The sequence below is a fragment of the Lithobates pipiens genome, unplaced genomic scaffold (genome assembly GCF_037356315.1).
Source record: "Lithobates pipiens isolate NorthernLeopardFrog02 unplaced genomic scaffold, aLitPip1_a1.2 Scaffold_1, whole genome shotgun sequence".
NCBI classification, from domain to species: domain Eukaryota; kingdom Metazoa; phylum Chordata; class Amphibia; order Anura; family Ranidae; genus Lithobates; species Lithobates pipiens.
This window is the reverse complement of record NW_027507685.1, coordinates 119,812,901-119,833,169: the sequence shown is the minus strand read 5'-3', so window position 1 is coordinate 119,833,169 and position 20,269 is coordinate 119,812,901. Positions and strand designations below refer to the sequence as shown.

Sequence of the window (20,269 nt, the reverse complement as noted above, 5' to 3'; positions counted from 1 at the left end):
ACTCATAGGTGGCACTGGGCGACACTGGGCACGGAAAGGCTGCACTGGTGGGTACTTATGGGTGGCATTGATGGGTACTGATAGGTGTCACTGATGGACACTGGATGGCACTGATGGGCATCCCTGTTGGCATATGTGGGCACTGTTTGGCATCCCTGGTAGACATGGGTGGCATACCTGGTGGTGGGCATCCCTGGTGGTCTTGGTGGCATCTCTGGTGGTCCTGGGTGGGCATCCTGGGGGGGGGGGGCTGAGCTGATAATCAATAAGCCCAGACCCCCCACCCGTGTCAAGATAGGCACTGATGGGCCCTCCTCTGCTCACGTCTATCAGATGCGAGTGAGGAAAAGCAGATGCATGGCTTTTTCTGTTTACATCATGATCAGCTGTGATTGGGCACAGCTGATCATGTGGTAAAGAGCCTCCATCAGATGATCTTTACCGAGATCAGTGTTGACACACAGCACCATCCATTGTCGATGATATCCTTGTCACGTCATATGACGTCCAGTCAGGATAACACAACCACTTTGCGCACGTCATATTGCTATATGGTGGGTGGGAAGCGGTTAATGATAGGCAAAAGAGGACCAACTGCCAGCAGTGGAAGAGGGGTGTGGAGGCATTGCTGGATTTTAATGAGGATGTGGCAAATTGTTTTTGCCAACATGTTTGCATTGGTTAAAGAGGAAGTAAACCCTGATGGGTTTACTTCCTCTTTGATTCCCTGCAAAGGTAAAGCATAATGGACTACTATGCATCGCATAGTAGTCCATTATGTGTCACTTACCTGACCCAGGAGCCAGCGAAGTCACCGCTGTCCCCTGTAGTCCGGCGCATCCATCTTCTCGGTGGGTCTCGCTGCTCCGCCGCTGTCATTCTGTGAAGCCACGATGACGTCACTCCCGCGCATGCGCACGGGAGCCGCCACTCGCGGCATATTGCCGTTGACCGCGGCGTGCTCAGTGCGTCTGCGCGCCGCTGACAGCGGTGCCTGTCTTTCGGCAAATATCTCCTAAACCGTGTAGGTTTAGGAGATATTTCTTGGACCTACAGGTAAGCCTTAATCTAGGCTTACCTGTAGGTCAAAGTTGGTTGTAAGGGTTTACAACCACTTTAAGTGTACACTTTTATGCCCATGGAGAGACATTACCGTTAATCCTAAAAAGAACGCTGAATTCAAAGGCAGATACACTATATTACCAAAAGTACTGGGACACATGTAATGTATAACAGATTAATAAAGCGACGTTTTTACAACCTCTCGTGAACGATTCAACTTGACAGATAAAAACCCACATTTAAAACCTCAGTTTTGCCAAGTTTACATGCCATATTTTTCCACGTTTGTGTTTTAGAAGCGTTTTAACATTTTTATTTATTAATTTTTTTTTCTTCAAAATAGCCAAAAATGAAAAACGCCTGTAAACGAAACACGGCTAAACACCGGTACCGCGTTTGGCATCAGAAATTTCGGTGTCTGAACTAATTTTTTTGCCTTCAAAGAAAAGCCTCTAAACGCAACTGCCTAAAAACGACCTTAAAGGAACTGTACACAGGGGCAGCTGAAAAAAAGCATCCAACTGCCTCTGAACGTCCGTTTACCAGCAGCGGTGTACATGAGGCCTTAATGTGTCATCTTCCTGCACCTCTGCATTAGAACTGGGAGAAGACGGGGCAGGTTTAGGAGCCAATTATTCCTTCTGCATATGCAGACGAGAGGAGTGAGCAGGAAGATAGCCTCATCAGTCTGCTGTTTTTTCCTTCACTATCCAGTCACAGGCTGGGGACAAGGAGGGACAAAGCTGTGTTTTTTTTTTTTTTTTTTTTTTGTTTTTTTTTTACTGCAATAGAAAAAAAGTTACCAACCTGGCTGTGCTGTCTTGCAGAGCTGTGTAAATCTCAGCACTGAATAAAATGTAGAAATCCTGTGAATTTATCTGTTTTAACAATTAAAACAATGACACTATATTGCAGCTTTCTGCTATAAACCATTACCAAAAATGTCCTGACTAGGTTTATCTATTTTCAAAAAGCTCCCAAATCTCCCCCTTTTTGGGGTAAGTATCATGCACTGTGAACAGTTCACTATTCATCCCTCTCATAACGACAGTCTGTTTTTAATCACAGACCTAGACGTTTCCATAGAGCTTATTCCACCCGTCTGTAGTCTCACTCTGGAAGGTTGATCGGGGGGGAGGCCTCGTCTTTCCTCCAGGTTCTCTCCCGATCACGTAATGCTCAGTACCGCTTTTATGTGAGAACTGCTCCCAGATATAATGATGCCGGGTGTAAGACACCCCAAACATAATAGTCTAGGCTGCACACTATAAAAGGGCACAACAATTTACTGCACTTGCAAGGTAAAAGTTTTTAAAAACGATTTAAACATTTCAATGGTCATGGTTCATTCCCAACACAGGATTCAACTTTCCAGCTTCATTGGGGATCAGAGGGCAGATTTCCAGGCAGCAGACATTGCTTTTCCTTTACCAAGGAGCCAGATTGCCTGGTCAGCAGGTACTGCTTTGTTTCCAGCAAGGAATCGATTGTCTAATTAGCAGGTACTGCTTTCTCTCCAACAAGGAGCCAAATGTCTGGTCAGCAGGTACTGCTTTGTTTCCAGCAAGGAATCAATTGTCTATACTGCTTTCTCTCCAACAAGGAGCCAAATGTCTGGTCAGCAGGTACTGCTTTCTCTTTACCAAGGAGCCAAATGTCTGGTCAGCAGGTACTGCTTTCTCTTTACCAATGAGCCAAATGTCTGGTCAGCAGGTACTGCTTTCTCTTTACCAATGAGCCAAATGTCTGGTTAGCAGGCACTGCTTTCTCTTTACCAAGGAGCCAAATGTCTGGTCAGCAGGTACTGCTTTGTTTCCAGCAAGGAATCAATCGTTTAATTAGCAGGTACTGCTTTCTCTCCAACAAGGAACCAAATGTCTGGTCAGCAGGCACTGCTTTCTCTTTACCAAGGAGCCAAATGTCTGGTCACATGTACTGCTTTCTTTCCAGCAAGGAATCAATTTTCTAATTAGCAAGAACTGCTTTCTCTCCAACAAGGAGCAAAATTTCTGATCACAGGTACTGCTTCCTCTTTACCAAGAAGCCAAATGTCTGATCACAGGTACTGCTTTCTCTTTACCAAGGAGCCAAATGTACTGTTGCAGGTGCTGCTTTCTTTCCAGCAAGGAATCTAATGTCTAATCAGCAGATACTGCTTTCTCCCCAGCAAGGAATCCATTGTCTAATCAGCAGGTGCTGCTTTCTCTCCAACAAGGAGCCAAATGTCTGGTCAGCAGGCACTGCTTTCTCTTTACCAAGGTGCCAAATATGTAGTCCATCAGGTAGTGCTTTCAATTCAACAAGGAGTCAAATGTCTGGTCAGCGGGTACTGCTTTCTGCAGGGGTGGCCAATTTTCCCAAAAGGCCACATGAGAAACTGGGACTGTTGTGGAGATCCAAACTTAGTGTTACTAAACCCACAACAGTAAAATCAGTCTGTATGTGCAGAGTAAAGCATGCTTGTTATACTCACAATGGAACCTACGAAGTTAATCCTCTGCGTTGTGTATAAAGGCTGTTTGAGCTTGTCTTCTTCTCTGATCCTCCCCTTCTTCCACAGCCCCCAATTCATCTCTCGATAGAACAGAGCATTAGGAGTCTGGCTGAACATGCTCAGCTTGATGTGTATTGCTAGAGAGTTGTTTTTTTTTTTTTTTTTTTCTTGGGAGGGTGCATGTGATCAGTAAAGATGAGCTCGGACGTGTTCGCAACCGCACGTGCAGAGCCCCGCCAGGAAGTCTGCACTGCGGAGTGCCATAGGTAGTAAGACCGTTTTCTAATCCACTTCTGCAGAGATCGAGAAGTGTCTCGCTGCCTTTGATTAACGCTCTGTAGTGCCGACTTTCTGGCAGGCTTTTCATGTGCGGTTGTGAACACGCTTGAGCTCATCTTTAGTGATCAGCACATGGCAATTAGCACTGTCCTGACAGAGGCTCAGGGGAGAATGAAAACTCCTCCTACAAGCTTAACCAGACACTGATAGAAGTCACAAGACTCCTATAAACTGATGAAAAAAGGTATTTAGCAGTTTATGTTTACTAAAGCTATTGCATTTCCATGTTCTGTGAATGAATGAATGAATGAAATACTTATATAGCGCACAATGCGAACTGAATCGCCTCTAGGCGCTGTGGCGAGCTTTGATCATCTGCTAAAAGAGGAAGGTCTTGAGTTTTTTCCTAAAAGCCAGGTGATTTTCTTCCAGGCGGATGTTGATTGGTAGAGCATTCCATAGCCGAGGCCCTTGGACAGCGAATCTCCGATCCCCCTTGGATTTATACCGGGCTTTGGGCACGAGGAGGAGGTTTTTGTTGGCTGATCGAAGACTGCGGTTTGGTGTGTAAGGATTTATTTTCGCCATTAGGTATTGCGGAGCTTCTCTATGCACGCATTTGTGGGTGAGGCAAAGGGTCTTGAACGTGATCCGATTTTTTACGGTTAGCCAATGTAAGCTCCTCAGTGAAGGAGAAATGGATTCCCAGGGTTTTTTTCCTGTTATCAGCCTTGCCGCCGTGTTTTGGATCAGTTGTAATCGCGCAAGTTGATATTGTGGTAATCCTATGTAAAGCGAGTTTGCGTAGTTCAGTCATGAATTAATGATTATTCCAACTACCACTGCTTTGTCATTCTTTGGGATAAAAGGGATGAGTCTGCGAAGCATGCGCAGCAGATGGTGAGATCGACTGACTACAGATCCTATTTGCGCATCCATTGACATTTGTGCGTCTAAAATAACCCCGAGACTCTTCGCTTTGGTCTTTGGGGAGATAGTCTGCCCAAAGACGGTTGGTGGAGACCAGGAGGTTTTGGTTGCGGGCTTATGATTTTGGTGTAAGATAAGAAGCTCTGTCTTTGATTGGTTCAGCTGGAGGGAGTTGGTGGTCATCCAGTCCTCTATTGATTTGAGGCAGTTTTCAAGTTGTTGTTGGTGATCTTTTTTTCCATTGATCCGGAAATAAAGTTGCGTGTCGTCAGCGTAAGAGTGGAAGCAGAGATCTGAGCATCTGATGATTTGAAGGAGTGGGCGAATGTAAATGTTGAAGAGAACGGGTGACAACGGAGAGCCTTGAGGGACTCCGCAGGTGACTGCCCGAGTTTCGGAGAGGAATTTTCCTAGTTTCACTGTCTGTGACCGATTTCCTAGGAAGGATGCGAACCAATGGAGATCTATGTCTTGGACTCCGGCTACTTCTGTGAGGCGGACGAGTAGAGTATTGTGATCTACTGTATCAAACGCTGCACTTAGGTCTAGCAGTACGAGGAGACACGGCTCTCCGTCATCTGCCGCTTCGAGGGCGTCATCCCAAATCTTGAGGAGAGCTGTTTCTGTTCCATGTATTGTGTATTGTGGGAGAGCAGATATAGTGAATGCAGGGTCTTTGGTTTATTAACACTTTAATTATGCTCAATATGAATTTTGGGAAGTACATAACCATATAGGAAACAAATGCCGAAAGCTTGGAATAATATGTACAACTGCTCATGAAATAGGTCTCTTCCAGATGGGAGGTGGTAAAAACAGGTGCCTGAGCCACAGTTTTACTGCCCCCTGGCTGCCCACCCCAACTGTACACAACAGCTGGCTGGGGCTGCGCACATGCTGCGGCTTTTTTTTTAACTTGGGTTGCAGAGTATGACAAGTGGCACCACTTAATAAACTCACCTATTGAGTTAATTGGGGCAGAGCTGCAACCGCATGGAATTGCAGGGCAGTAGTGCAGAATTATAGGGTTAAAGGTAAGGTGAGGAAGCAATATAACACCGCCTCTCAAATGCTCTCTGCAAATGACTGACTGGAAGAGTCTGAGATTGGTACAGTGAGAATTTCTATAGATCCTGACCCGGATTGCAGAACAGGTGCATGGCTCCTGGAGATTGCAGTGTGCAGGAACTAACACTGGAAGAACTTGGCCAGGTATCCGAGTGGTGGGAGAGAAAGCTGACAATATTAGAGAGGCATTCTGACAGGGGAGGCTAAAATGGTCAGATAGTGGTAGCCAAAGGCTCTGATGTGGCTCTGGGGTTGCAATTTGTCCACGTCTTCTCCACAGCAAGGAGTCAGGTGTCTCCTCCATCAGGTACTGCTTACTCTCCAGCAAGGAGTCAAATGTCTAATTAGCAGGTACTGCTTACTTACTCTTCAGCAAGGACACCAGGGAGCAGCACAGTAGTGATATCGCAAAATCTTAGTCCACATTTGGCCTTAAGTTGGCCATAGACTGCTTGAATTTCTGTCATTTCTGCTGAATCTACCAAAATATTAGCTGTGGTTGGCCTTGTCTGCACCACCAGGCTTGACAAAAGTCACTTTAAAAATTTGATTGAGCTGGTAGGAATATTATCGGCTGAACAATGACTGTATCCTCCCAGGTGCCATAATTGTACAGATATTCAGGTAGCTGTGGATTCTGTGGCTGTTTAAATACAATATTTGGCATGGCTAGGGAAATCTTTTGATTTTCTGTTCTTCAACCTAAAAGCAAGAAATCCTAGTCATGTGTGGCTAGCATTGGATCTCACACTGCAGATAAAAGGCTATGGGGTTCAAGTCAAATGTGCTGTTCTTTTTAGAAAGAATTCAAGATCAAAGAAAAATCTGCTTGGGCACCATGAACATTTCTAGATATTCCAAGTGTTAGAAAATCTGAGTTCTTGTCAGGTGTGATTCTCCCAGTTTTAAGCCAAAATTAGCTCTAATTGATGCTCTTCTGTGAGTGAGACGGCAAGTATCTTTAGTAGTCGAACAGCGAGAAGTCCCAGCAAGTGGACCCGATCCACTACTCCCTGTAGATGGGAGTAAAGCAACAAAGTACCCCATGTGCACAACAGTCACCAGCAGGCAAATAGCACAAGTCCCAGTGCTCTGAAGACTCAAGGATTTGCATGTAGCTCGCCACCCTACATAATCGGAGATATAGCTGCTGTTGATGACCACTAATTACAATTTAGATCAGTGGTCTTCAAACTGCAGCCAGGGGGCCAGGTGTGGCCCTTTGTTCACATTTATCTAGCCCTTGGGGTACTTTTCCTCCCACTGATACAAGACACAATTCCTCCCACTGACACCAACAGTGGGGCACTATTTTTTCCTACTGACGCCAACAGTGTGGTACTATGCCTTTCGCTGATATAAAATATGGGGCACTATTCCTCCCACTGATAACAATGATGGGGCACTATTCCTCCCACTGATACTAATAATGGGGCACTATTCCTCCCACTGCTACCAATGATGGGGCACTGTTCCTCCTACTGATACCAATGATGGGGCAATATTCCTCCCACTGATACTAATGATGGGGCACTACACTATTCCTCCCACTGATACCAATGATGGGGCACTGTTCCTCCCACTGCTACCAATGATGGTGCACTGTTCCTCTCACTGCTACCAATGATGGTGCACTGTTCCTCCCACTGATGCCAATGATGGGGCACTATTCCTCCCACTGATACCAATGATAGGGCACTATTCCTCCCACTGATCAGACACTATTTCTCCTACTGACACCAATGATGGGACACTTTTGCCTCCACTGATACCACTGATGGGGCAGTATTCCTCTCACTGATACCAATGATTGCGTAGTATTCCTCCCACTGATACCAATGATGGGGCAGTATTCCTCCCACTGAATACCAATGATGGGGCAGTATTCCTCCCACTGAATACCAATGATGGGGCAGTATTCCTCCCACTGAATACCAATGATGGGGCAGTAATCCTCCCACTGATACCAATGATGGGGCTATATTCCTCCCACTGATACCAATGATTGTGCAGTATTGCTCCCACTGATACCAATGATGGGGCACTATTCCTCCCACGAATACCATTGATGGGGCACTGTTCCTCCCACTGATCGGACACTATTTCTCCTACTGACGCCAATGATGGGACACTTTTGCCTCCACTGATACCACTGATGGAGCAGTATTCCTCCCACTGATACCAATGATGGGGCAGTAATCCTCCCACTAATACCAAGGATGGGGGCGCTATTTCTCCCACTGACACTAACAAAGTGGGGCTATTCCTCCCCCTGATACTTAAGATCCACTGATGCCAGGACAATGTCTACTTTGGCCACAGTCCAGCCCCCCACTAACATCTGATGGACAGTAAACTGGCCCTTTGTTTAGAAAGTTTGGAGACTGCTGATTCTTAACCACTACAATACAGGGCACTTTCACCCCCTTCCTTCCCAGCCCAATTTTCAGCTTTCAGCGCTCTAGCGCTTTCAGTGACAATTGTGCGGTCATGCTACACTGTACCCAAATGAAATTGTTATCATTTTGTTCGCACAAATAGAGCTTTATTTTGGTGTTATTTATTCACGACTCAGTTTTTTTTTTTTTTGCGATATAAACGCAAAAATAGCGGAAATTTGGAAAAAAAACAATATTTTCTTTTTTCTATTTGAAAAGAAATCCAATAAAATCAAATTTTGTCATAAATTTAAGCCAAAATGTATTCTGCTACATGTTTTTGGTAAAAAAAATTCCGTTAAGTGTATAATAATTGGTTTGTGTGATCACGGACATATGTACGCAAATGATCATGTACATATGTGTGCAGGTGATCACGTACATATGTGTGCAGATAATCATTGGGACATGTGATTTTAGTGGGACATATGTGGGGGACATGTTTTTATTATTAGGGACATGTGTTTTTATTATTTGGGGACATGTGTGTTTTGGGGACATGTGTGTTTTGGGGACATATGTGGGGACTGTGTTTATACTGTGTGGTGTGTTGTGTGTTTACACTACACTGATGATCAGTGAGTAAAAAGCTGTAAAAAGCAGCCCATACTCACTGATCATCAGCCGGCTGCAGCGTTCTGCTCTCCTCTCCTCAGCGGTGACTTCCGTGTGAGGAGAGGAGAGCCGATTGCCTAGCAACCGGCTGTTTGTTTACATCACATGACGGCCGTGATTGGACACGGCCGTCATGTGATCAGGAGGGCCAATCACAGAGCCCTCCTGCCGATCTGAGATGTGCCGTGTCCGGGTGACACGAGCACATCGGGATCGCGCCGCTGCGCGAGCGCGCGATCCCGCTACTCCTGAAGGACGTTCCTGAACGGCCTGTCAGGAGTAGACGGCTCCCACCCGGCCGTATATATGCATTGGCCGGGTGGGAAGTGGTTAATGACAAAGATTAATGACCGATGTGATGGATATAGCAGGTTTTTATTTTATTTTATTTTTTTTGTTTTTGTTGACCGTAAATGCAGCTTGATCTGTGCTAATTTCAGTTTAAAGAGAAATTCTACATTATTATTATTATTTGCGATTTATATAGCGCCAACAGTTTACGCAGCGCTTTACAATGTATAGGGGGGCAACACAATCGCAGTACAATACAAAAGGTACAGGAGGGCCCTGCTCATAGAGCTTACATTCTAAAGGGAGGGGGTGGTGGTACAAAAGGTAATAGCTAATTCATAATAATAATAATAATAGGTAATACATAATCTATGTACTGCCAGGAAATTCAGTATTTGCATACACAGCACAAAGTGTGTACTTTAGGGGAATGTCGGAGTGGAACGTTGTGTGCAAGTGCTCAGCAAATAGCCTTGGGAACTGTTATGATAAAGATAAAGTCATTGTGCGGAAATATTTTAATCCAGAGTCTTAGTTAAACGCCAGCAGGGTTCAACAGTCCTATTACAAGGAAACCGCTACTCCATCTGTAAGATTATCTTGAGCAGGGAAGGGTTAGAACCTCTATCAGGTTTTTATTGTCTGTGTTACCGCTAGGGAGAGCCAGCCTGTCCGGTTGACCATTGCCACCAAAAAAGTGATTGGAAATCCAAAATTTTACCGTTGTCTCCAGGACAGGAATATAGAGACCTGTTCCATGCACAGGTGACTACAGCTTGATTTTCTCTCATTCACTTAAAGGGAGGGATCGCTATTGTGGGCAATTGTAGTGAGACGGCTGCAGTACTCATGGCTGCCTGAATACAGTGACATGGCTGAACTGAATGATAATTGGGTGGTGCTTGCGGGCAGGGTGCATATAAATCAATGGGTGTTTTTTTTAGTTGTTTTTTTAAATCAGATTATTAGATTTAAATCGCTTTTTTTTTTTTTTTTATCAAATTTATTTTATTTTAATAAAATGCTTTTGGAGTAAAAAGATAGATCGTTTTCTATTTAAGACACTTTAATAATTTAGTTTATTCAGCATGAAATGGAGCTTAGTTATGTAGCATGAGGCTGTATATTCTGCAATATTTACATTTTTGGTAAACTCATTCAGTGAACCCTACTGCGCATGCGTGAGGCCCCGCTTTTCTCTCCTACTGGCCCGGTGACAGGGAGCGGAGGAGGGCGCCACCCGGGGTCATATCACGGGCCGCTGCCCGGACTCCCGGAAGTGGGAATTGTGGCACCGGAGGGAGAGAGGAGGCAAATGATTGGAAGTTCCACTTTTGGGTGGAACTCCGCTTTAAACTTGAAGGACTATCTATTAGATCTTTTTTGCTCACCCTTTATAATGTCTTGTATTAATATAGCAGCTGCTTAGCTTAATTGGGATTCATTTTATACCTAAGAACAAAAATATTACAGCGCACACCTGCAAAACTGACTTTTTACCTCCAGCAAGGCTTTTTTTTTTTTTAAACACCTAGACATTTTCAAAAAACATTATCAAAAAATATGAGGATTTGGTCACACCATATTGCTACATGGTGCTACATGGTGCTTAAGGCCACTTACTGTGACAAAGTTCCCCATGATTAGTGGGTCCTACACTACCCATAGAATGGGAGATCCTGCTTCTCTGAACCGTGGGAGCTATACTCCTCTATATGGAGGACATGAGGTTTCCACCCATGACACAGGTGGTCACTAATAAGAGGTACTTAGTGAGGGAGTGGGGTGCTCCACACCCAAAAGGATTTTGTCAGAATCCATATAGTAGACAAACAAGATATTTGGGGGGGTACACCCTAAAAAAATGCATAAAGATGGTGCTGCCATAAAACCATACAACAGAACGCATGTGTGCGCTGTAATATTTTTGTTCTGTTGTATGGTCTTATGGCAGCACCATCTTTATGCATTTTTTTAGGGTGTGCCCCCCAAATATCTTGTTTGTCATTTTATACCTAAGCACTGGAAAAGTGACCCTGTTTACTTCTTCCTTCTTCTTTTTTTTTTTTTTTTTTATGTACACGAAAAACTGTATGACTGAATTGGTTCTGATACCTCTGTTTCCTAACCTGAAAGCTTAATATTCTAAATAGGAAACCTTTATTTTGTTTGCAAATATTAAAGATTCTATCTACCAGCAAGAATAAGGCTCAGTTTACACAGGGGCGGCACGACTTGCCGCGCGACTCACAGACGCGACCTGCAAACTACTTCAGCGGCGACTGGCAAAACGACTTCTGTATAGAAGTCAATGCAAGTTGCCTGAAGTCGCCCCAAAAGTAGTACAGGAACCTTTTTTCTAAGTCGGAGCGACTTGAGTCGCTCCTATTAGAACGGTTCCATAGTACAGAACGGAGCGCGACTTGTCAGGCGGCTAAGTCGCCCCTGTGTGAACCGAGCCTAAGTCTTTACATTTAAAGAGCACCTGTCATTTCAGGTCCTTCACAGGAGCGCCTGTTAGTGGGCATCCACTCACCTGCTGCCGCCACCTCCCTCACCTTGTTGTGTCACTGCCATATCACCAGCCGTCCCATTAAAGTGAATGGGACTGTCAGTGAGTCGACAGCGGGTCAGAGGAAGAGTAGCTGCGGGACAGAGATGACAGTTGCTCTTTAAAAATGATTTAAATTGAGTTGATTCACACCCACTGTTAGCTGGGCAGAGGAGACAGCTGATCCCAGGAAGACTCTGTGTTATCAGTACAGATAAGCATATTTATGATATAATACAGACACAGGGGAACTTATTGTTATAATACAGAGAGGATAGGAGCTTTTTATAGAAGTGACTTAACCAATTTAATCCCAGTGTGCATGGAGCCTTAAAGAGGAAGTAAATCCTGATGGGTTTACTTCCTCTTTGATTCCCTGCAAAGGTAAAGCATAATGGGTTACTATGCATCACATAGTAGTCCATTATGTGTCACTTACCTGACACAGGAGCCAGCTGTCCCCTGTAGTTCCGAGCATCCATCTTCTTGGTGGGTCTCTCTGCTCCGGCGCTGTGATTCGCCGGAGCAACGATGACGTCACTCCCGCGCTTGTGCACAGGAGCCGACACTCGCGGCATATCGCCGCGATCTGCTGTCTATGGCACATGCACCGTAAACAGCGGTGGCTGTCTTCAGTTAAATATCTTCTAAACCGTGTAGGTTTAGGAGATATTTCTTGGACCTACAGGTAAGCCTTAATCTAGGCTTATCTGTAGGTCAACGTGGTTTGTAAGGGTTTACAACCACTTTAAAGTAGAAAGAAAGCCTCAAATGGCCAAGGTTTAAAATGCCTCCCTTGTCTACACTGTAAAAAAAAAAAAAAAATCTCAGTTGTGTGGCACGTGAGCGGCAGCTGCGATGAAACGCTCTTCCCTGCCAACAATGGAGGAGCAATGTAAGCTGGCAGATAATGTCAAAGTTGTGCAATTCAACTCTGTTGTTGAGCCACTGATTGACACCGGGGAGCTGGAGCTGTTTGATCACATGACCACCTTTGAAAAAGAGTAAAAAAAACAAAAACGTTAAGGCCTCTTTCACACGGGGCGGATCAGTAATGATCCGCCCCGTGAAGATCCGCTCGCTCAGCGGGGATCGCTCCGTTGTCCCCGCTGAGCTGGCTGCGGACAGGGCGGTCTCCGCACACTGTGCAGGGACCGCCCTGTCAGCTCTCCATTCTCCTCTATGGGGATCGGATGAGCACGGACCGTCTGTCCGTGTTCATCCGATCCGCTCTGCAGACGGATAGAAAAATAGGATTTTCCTCCGTCTGCAGAATCGGACTGTTGCGGAGGCGGACGAAATCGCTCATCCGCAGACACCCGCTATCCCATAGGGATGAATGTATGTCCGTATTTCATCTGCAAACGGATGGATGAAATACGGACATACCATCTGCATGTGTGAAAGGGGCCTAAGATGACATGATCACTGTGTTTCGATGTCAATGTGGTCACATGATCATAACTAAGACCAGGAGCTCGGTCACTGTGCTGGGAGAATGCATTGAAGTGTGCACTCAACACAGAAACCTGTGCCGTCATGTGGAGCATTTGGGCTGTAAAACGCTTGCAACTGTATGTATGCCAAGACTTATATGGTTGGCATGAAGTCATCTCTGATTTAGTTTCTCTTTGTCACTGGGGCCATATATTCCTTGACATCAGGCCTAAGGCTTCATGTACACTGCTGCAGGTAAATGGACGTTTAGACCCCTTTCACACTGGGTCGTTTTTCAGGCGCTTTAGCATTAAAAAAAAGCGCATGTAAAATGCCTGAAAGAAGCCTCATCTGCAATCCCAATGTGAAAGTCCGAGTGCTTTCACACCGAGACCCCTTTAACACTGGGGCGTTTTTCAGGTGCTTTGGCGTTAAAATAAGCGCCTGAAAGGAGCCTCAACTGCAATCCCAATGTGAAAGCCTGAGTGCTTTCACACTGAGGCGCTGCGCTGGCAGGGCATCAAAAAAGTCCTGCAAGCAGCTTCTTTGCACCGCTCCTATAGCTCCCCTTCCCATTGAAATCAATAGGAAGCGCCTGAAAAGTGCATGCAAAGCTCTTTTGGCAGCAGCGCATGCAAAGTGCTTTTGGCAGCTTTACGCGCATTTTTCGGGCGCTGGCAGTGTGAAAGGGCTCTTAAAGCACTTGGGCTTTCACGTTGGGATGGCAGATGAGGCTTCTTTCAAGCACTTTACAGGCGCTTTTTTTAACGCTCGCCTCGCCTCGCTCCCGCAAGTCGCCCCCATTCTGTACAATGGAACCGTTCTGAGAGGAGCGACTCGAGTCGCTCCGACTCAGAAAAAAGGTTCCTGTACTACTTTGGGGCGACTTCGGGGGCGACTTGCATTGACTTCTATACAGAAGTCCTCTGCAAGTCGCCGCTGAGGTCCGTGCAGGTCGCGGCGAGGCAAGTCGGAGATGCCTCGCCGCGCATCGCTGTGTGCACCGGCCCTAAAGCGCCTGAAAAATGCCCCAGTGTGAAAGGGGTCTTAGTAGCAGTTGGGTGTTTTTTTTTTTTTTTTTTGTTTTTTTTTTTTGTTTTAGCTGCCCCTGAACTCTCCTCTATGTTATCTTATCCATATATGTACACAGGATCGTTTACAGTAGTTTCTAGGCAATTGAGTTTAGAAGCATTTTTTGGAAAGCAAAAAAAAATTGTAAAAAAAAAATGCTTCTAAATGTAAACGCGGCAAAGCTGACATTTTAAACGTTGCTCAGGAGAGGTTATAAAACGTCCCATGTACATTACGCCTAAGTCCCACCAATTGCCTAGTGAGATTGTCCCAGTGGTATGGGTGCTGTTACTGGATACGGGTGGAAGAGTGATAACAAAGGGAACCTACATCAGGGAGGAGCACAGTTATTTTATATGTAATACCAGGTGATGGCATGCATCTTGTGACGTTTGCTCATTATCAGGACCTTTAAAACTTTAGCCGATACAGCTAGGTACACAGATTGAACAGAAAATTAATACAGCATGTGCTACATTAGGGCTAGATAGTAACGACATGAGGAAATGGACTGGTTTCGTGGCAGAGTGATCACATGGCATGATGTCACATGACTTTTGAACACAGCAGCTCCTGAACAGCAGACGAGCCTTTCCGGCACAGCGTGCAGCTTCCAGGGAAACTTCTGTAGGGTGAGCCAAAACTTTGCAAACTTTATTTGCTGGTCAAATCACTGAAGAGCTCTGCATGAACACTTCTCGGGATACTCCTTTCTTCACAGTTGTGTCATGTAGAGACCATGCTAAATAGATTTGGATGTAGTGCCATCATGGCATGCTGCTAAACGATTATGAAATGCATTTTGCTATTTTCAACCTTAGATTACAGATAACGTAGGCTTCCATTACTCCGATTGCCTGGCTGTCATGGTAATCCTCACTGTTTAGTGCTCCGAGACATATTCTAAAAATTGAAGTCTAGGCACAAACTAGAATCAAAAGATTTCCAAATGTAAACCTGGGGTGTTTGTATTTTTGAAGGTTTGTTTCATAGCAAACTGATGGCTATCAAAGTGATATCTATGCTAGCAATCCGCCGACTTAATTTTTTTCCCCCACAATAGTATTTATTAGGGATTTCAAAAAGAAAAGGACATACAGTGGTGAAAATAATTATTTGATCCCCTGTAGATTTTGTAAGAAATGAAGGGTCTGTAATTGTTAACGTAGGTGTATTTTAGATGATAGAGAAGAGTATCAACCAAAAAAACAGGAAAAATCACAAATGTTATAAATTGAGTTGCAGTTCAGTGAGTAAAATAAGTATTTGATCCCCTACCAACTAATAATAATTCTGGTTCCAACAGACTTGGCTACAGTATGTGCTCATGTGGTACACAGATTAGTCCTGTCAATTTAAGACGGTGCTCCTAACGACAACTCATTATGTGTATAAAAGACATCTGTGCCATTTCTAAAGGCGAGCGTGCCGTCATTAGCAGCTCCCATGCGCATGCGCAGGAGTGACGTCATCGTGGCTCCGGCCAATCACAGCGACAGAGCCAGGATACCCAGAAGGAAGATGGACGCTCCGTGGAACAGGGGACAAAGGGGGCATCGCAGGCTTCGGTTTCAGGTAAGTGACACATAATAGGCTACTATGCAATGCATAGTAGCCCATTATGCTTTACCTGTGCAGGGAAACAAAGAGGCAGTAAAACCCACCGGGGTTTACTTCCTGTTTAACCCTTGAAAAAATACTATGGATTAGTCACCTTTTTGATGTTACGTATTTATCATACCCGTCGTATTCCTGGACATTTACTTACCTGGATACCTACCTTGTTGCCAAATCCTGTTTGATGAGTGAACTAATGTATGCCTAATCTCCTGAACAAGCGTATAAATACGCGTTACATGTAGACTGCACAACATGACCAACTCCCACCAAGACTAATAGAGCAACTATTTGTTACTGCAACAAGAATACTGTTACATTTTTCTGGATTGTTTCCTTGGTACACGAGTTGTCAGCAGTATCTGTATCTAGGCAATCTTTACTTTGCAAAGTTTTTTTAATCATTGTTTATGTGATTGTAATTTTTTAATGGAAAAAAAATGTATATTAATATTGTGTACCTAAGTGCCTATATCACCTTTTTGTTCATTATTAAAGGGATTGTAAAGTAAAAATTAAAAAAAAAAAAAAATGTTATACTTGCCTCCACTGTGCAGCTCGTTTTGCACAGAGTGGCCCCGAACCTGCTCTTCTGGGGTCCCTCGGCGGCTGTCTCGGCTTCCTCCTGCAGGTACTTCTCACGTTCATGCGAGCTCCCTCGCATTGTGAGAAGTACCTGCGGGCGCGCTCCCGTGATACAGCCGGCGGCTAGAGCCGCTCGCTGTATCACACGGCCCAGCCCCCGGCGCGCCGCGTCCTTGGATGTGATTGACAGCAGCGTGAGCCAATGGCTGCGCTGCTTTCAATCCATCCACTCCAGCCAATCAGCAGCCAGGCTGAGCAGCGAAGGGGTCAGGTAAGTAAAATGGGGGGACTGAGGGTGCCGGCAGTGTGAGATTGTTTGTTTGTTTTTCACCTTAATGCATAGAATGCATTAAGGTGAAAAAACATTTAACTTTACAACCCCTTTAATTATTATACAGGATTTATAGCACCAACAGGTTGCCCAGTGCTTTACAATGTAGAGGGGGGACAGTACAGTTACAATACAGTTCAATTCAGAAGGAATGTTAGGGCCCTGCTCATGGGGCTTACAATCTAAAGGGAGGGGGGTGGTGAGGTGGTAAAAAAGGTAATGGCTGCGAGGGATGATCTGATGGAGGTGGCTCGGGTACAGTTCTTAAGTGGAGGTGGGGTAGGCTTCGCTGAATAAGTGAGTTTTCAGGGATCGCCTAAAGGAAAACAAGGTAGGGGCTAACTAGACATACTGGGGCAGGGAGTTCCAGAGGACGGGAGAGGATCTGGAGAAGTCCTGGAGGCCAGCATGGGAGGAGGTAACAAAGGGAGCTAGAGTGCAGGAGGTCCCGGAAGGAGCGCAGAGGACAATTTGGGCGATATCTGCAGATGAGGTTGGTGATGTAGCTGTGGGGCGATGTTGTGGATGGCCTTGTATGTTGTGGTTAGTATTTAGAATTTTAAACATTGGGTTAGTGCAGTGTTTCTCAAATCCAGTCCTCGGGCCCCCCCAACAGGTCATGTTTTCAGGATTTCCGTCAGATGAAACGGCTGTGGTAATTGCTAAGGCAGCGAAACTGATCAAATCACCTGTGAAAAATAATGGAAAACCTGAAAACATGACCTGTTGGGGGGGGCCTGAGGACTGGATTTGAGAAACACTGGGTTAGGGGAAGCCAGATAAAAGGGGTTTGGGTTAACTTTTGATACCAGAAAACACCTGCCTCTCTGTACTCCCTCACTCCTTGGTGGTGTTTACAGCCCCCGGGTGTGTCGCAGTCAGCCACTCGCACTTTGGGGCCTGTCACCAGGCAGGTGCATGCAAAGGTTGAGGGAGTGAGGGGCGATGAGAGGTATGATATTTATGTAGCCGTAGGTGATGCACTATCTGTAGCAAAGCGGACTTGCGCTTTTGTAAGATATTCAAAAGCAAAATCCTTGGGAATGTGACAAACTCGTGATGTAGCAGCCAATATTTAAAACTACAGTGACAAGATATTGAAGTCGAGATCAAGAACAAGAACTCTGCGGCCTTCCCCTTTTTTAAAACCAAGTTCAGCATAGCATCTCCCATTTGTTCTAGTGTTCTCTGGGGTAGATTGACTGGACTTTCCAACGTGGCTAACATAGGATTTGTCAGATCACCAGTTGTCATTATTATATTGCTGACGATTGTTGCTGCAAGAAGGGCTGGTACATTTGATTGTTTAATTTAATGCAATTCTGTTCTTTATCTTCCTGCACCATACGAGCCCCGAGCACACAGACCTTTCCTGTGTCTGATGCCTCTTTAATGCCCTTAATTACACCAGCCACAATCTCTTTAACTGATGTCCCCGGGGGACTAATGTTCTCAGAGAGTTGAGGTGGGCCAAGCACAACATGGTATATATGATATTGGTTAACCCTCTGCGCACTGCTACAGACTCAGACACTTATCTGTGGCTAAAAAAGAAAAGTAAATCCTAAATGCATAAAATAACATTTTATAGTTAATAACACCAGGGATCCAGGAAATAGTCAACTGCCTTCTGAGGGGCTGGAAGGCATTCAATTTTCCCCTCCTGGCGCAAATTGGACCATGCTTTCCCTTTCCTTTGGATCAACTGTGGGCATAGAAATCTGTATATGGAGCTTTTCCTATTTTATTTTTTTTCTGTTTGGTGAACTGGATGGTATTTTTATCAACCTAACTATGTAACATAGACTATATTACGAAAAGCATTGGGTCACCTGCCTTTACATGCACATGAACTTTAATGGCATCCCAGTCTTAGTCCGTAGGGTTGAATATTGAGTTGGCCCACCCTTTCCAGCTATAACAGCTTCAACTATTCTGGGAAGGCTGTCCACAAGGTTCAGGAGTGTGTCTATGGGAATGTTTGACCATTCTGCCAGAAGTGCATTTGTGAGGTCAGGTACTCTAATTCATCCTAAACGTGTTTTGTTGGGTTGAGGTCAGGACAGTCAAGTTCCTCTACCCCAAACTTACTCATCCATGTCTTTATGGACCTTGCTTTGTATACTGGTGCGCAGTCATGTTGGAACAGGAAGAGGCTGTTCCCATAAAGTTGGAAGCATGAAATTGTCCAAAATGTCTTGGTATGCTGATACCCTAAGACAGTGATGGCGAACCTTGGCACCCCAGATGTTTTGGAACTACATTTCCCATGATGCTCCACTACACTGCAGAGTGCCAGAGCATCATGGGAAATGTAGTTCCAAAACATCTGGGGTGCCAAGGTTCGCCATCACTGCCCTAAGAGCTCCCTTCGCTGGAATTAAGGGGCCAAGCCCAACCCCTGAAAAACAACCCCACACCATAATCCCCCCTCCACCAAATGATTTGGACCAGTGCACAAAGCAAGGTCTATAAAGACATGGATGAGCAAGTTTGGGGTGAAGGAACTTGACTGGCCTGCAGAGTCCTGATCTCAACTTGATAGAACACCTTTGGGATGATTTAGAGTGGAGACTACAAGCCAGGCCTTCTTCTCCACATCAGTCCCTGATCTCACAAGTGCACTTCTGGAAGAATGATCAAACATTCTCATAGACACTCCTAAACCTTGTGGACAGCCTTCCCAGAAGAGTTGAAGCTGTTCTACCTGCAAAGGGTGGACTAACTCAATATTGAATCCTACTAACTAAGACTGGGAGCCAATAAATTATTGCAGAATAACTTTAAAAAAAATTGTCAGGATTTTTTCTTCCTTTGGCTTCTAATGTTGCAGGGTGCTTTTATAGGTTCAACTGGAAATTTAAAGTAGAGCTCCTGCTAAAACCTTCTAGATTGTTTTGTATAGCGCAAGGGAAGGGTTAATATCTCTGAATCTCAAAAGTTTTCTCCTAACCATAACAAATTTTCCACATATTCTTATTGTTTAATTTCCTATGATCGTCAGCTCTATCTAGTGGCCTTAAAACAGTAGTATGTGTTTTTTTATTTATTCATACTTGTCTAGGTGGATGCAGCATCAGACCGATGCTGCAGCTATCTCCTGCTGTCTCTACACTGAGAACCGAGCCACAAACACCACCAATGGCTTTGTTTTCTCAGCTCCCTGAGCGGAGAGATGCTGCCTGTCAGTCAGCGTCTCCCCTGCTCTGATCCTCCAGTCTCATTGGAGCGCTGAGCTTGTGGAGGGACGGGAAGCGGCCATCTCAGCAGCTCGCTGAGACTGCCACCAGGCAAGGCAGCTGGCGGATCCAGACTTGGGAAGTCCGAATGATGCACTGCCTCAACTGATTGCAGTGACTTCAGCGGAGAGCAGTCTGAAGTCCAGGTCACAGGAGTGTAAAACGAGTTTCACTCCTGTGACTCAGAGGAGAAGCCCAGCTTAAAAAGCTCAGGCTGGACTTCTCCTTTTAATGTGGGATTTTCCTGAATTGTCTCAGTGG

General features: G+C 45.1%; 1 protein-coding gene across 3 annotated transcripts in view; it reads left to right on the top strand.

Annotated features, from left to right (window-relative positions):
• Nucleotides 1-20,269, top strand: part of SLC31A1 (solute carrier family 31 member 1) — a 100,614-nt gene that overhangs the window by 70,014 nt on the left and 10,331 nt on the right. The window contains exon 1 of one of the 3 annotated variants that reach the window (XM_077475200.1): nucleotides 14,766-14,868. The exons of the other annotated variants lie outside the window; for them this stretch is intronic. The gene's annotated coding sequence lies outside the window, so the exon portion shown is untranslated. Of the gene's footprint in view, nucleotides 1-14,765; nucleotides 14,869-20,269 lie in introns of those variants that run through there. 3 annotated transcript variants of the gene reach the window in all.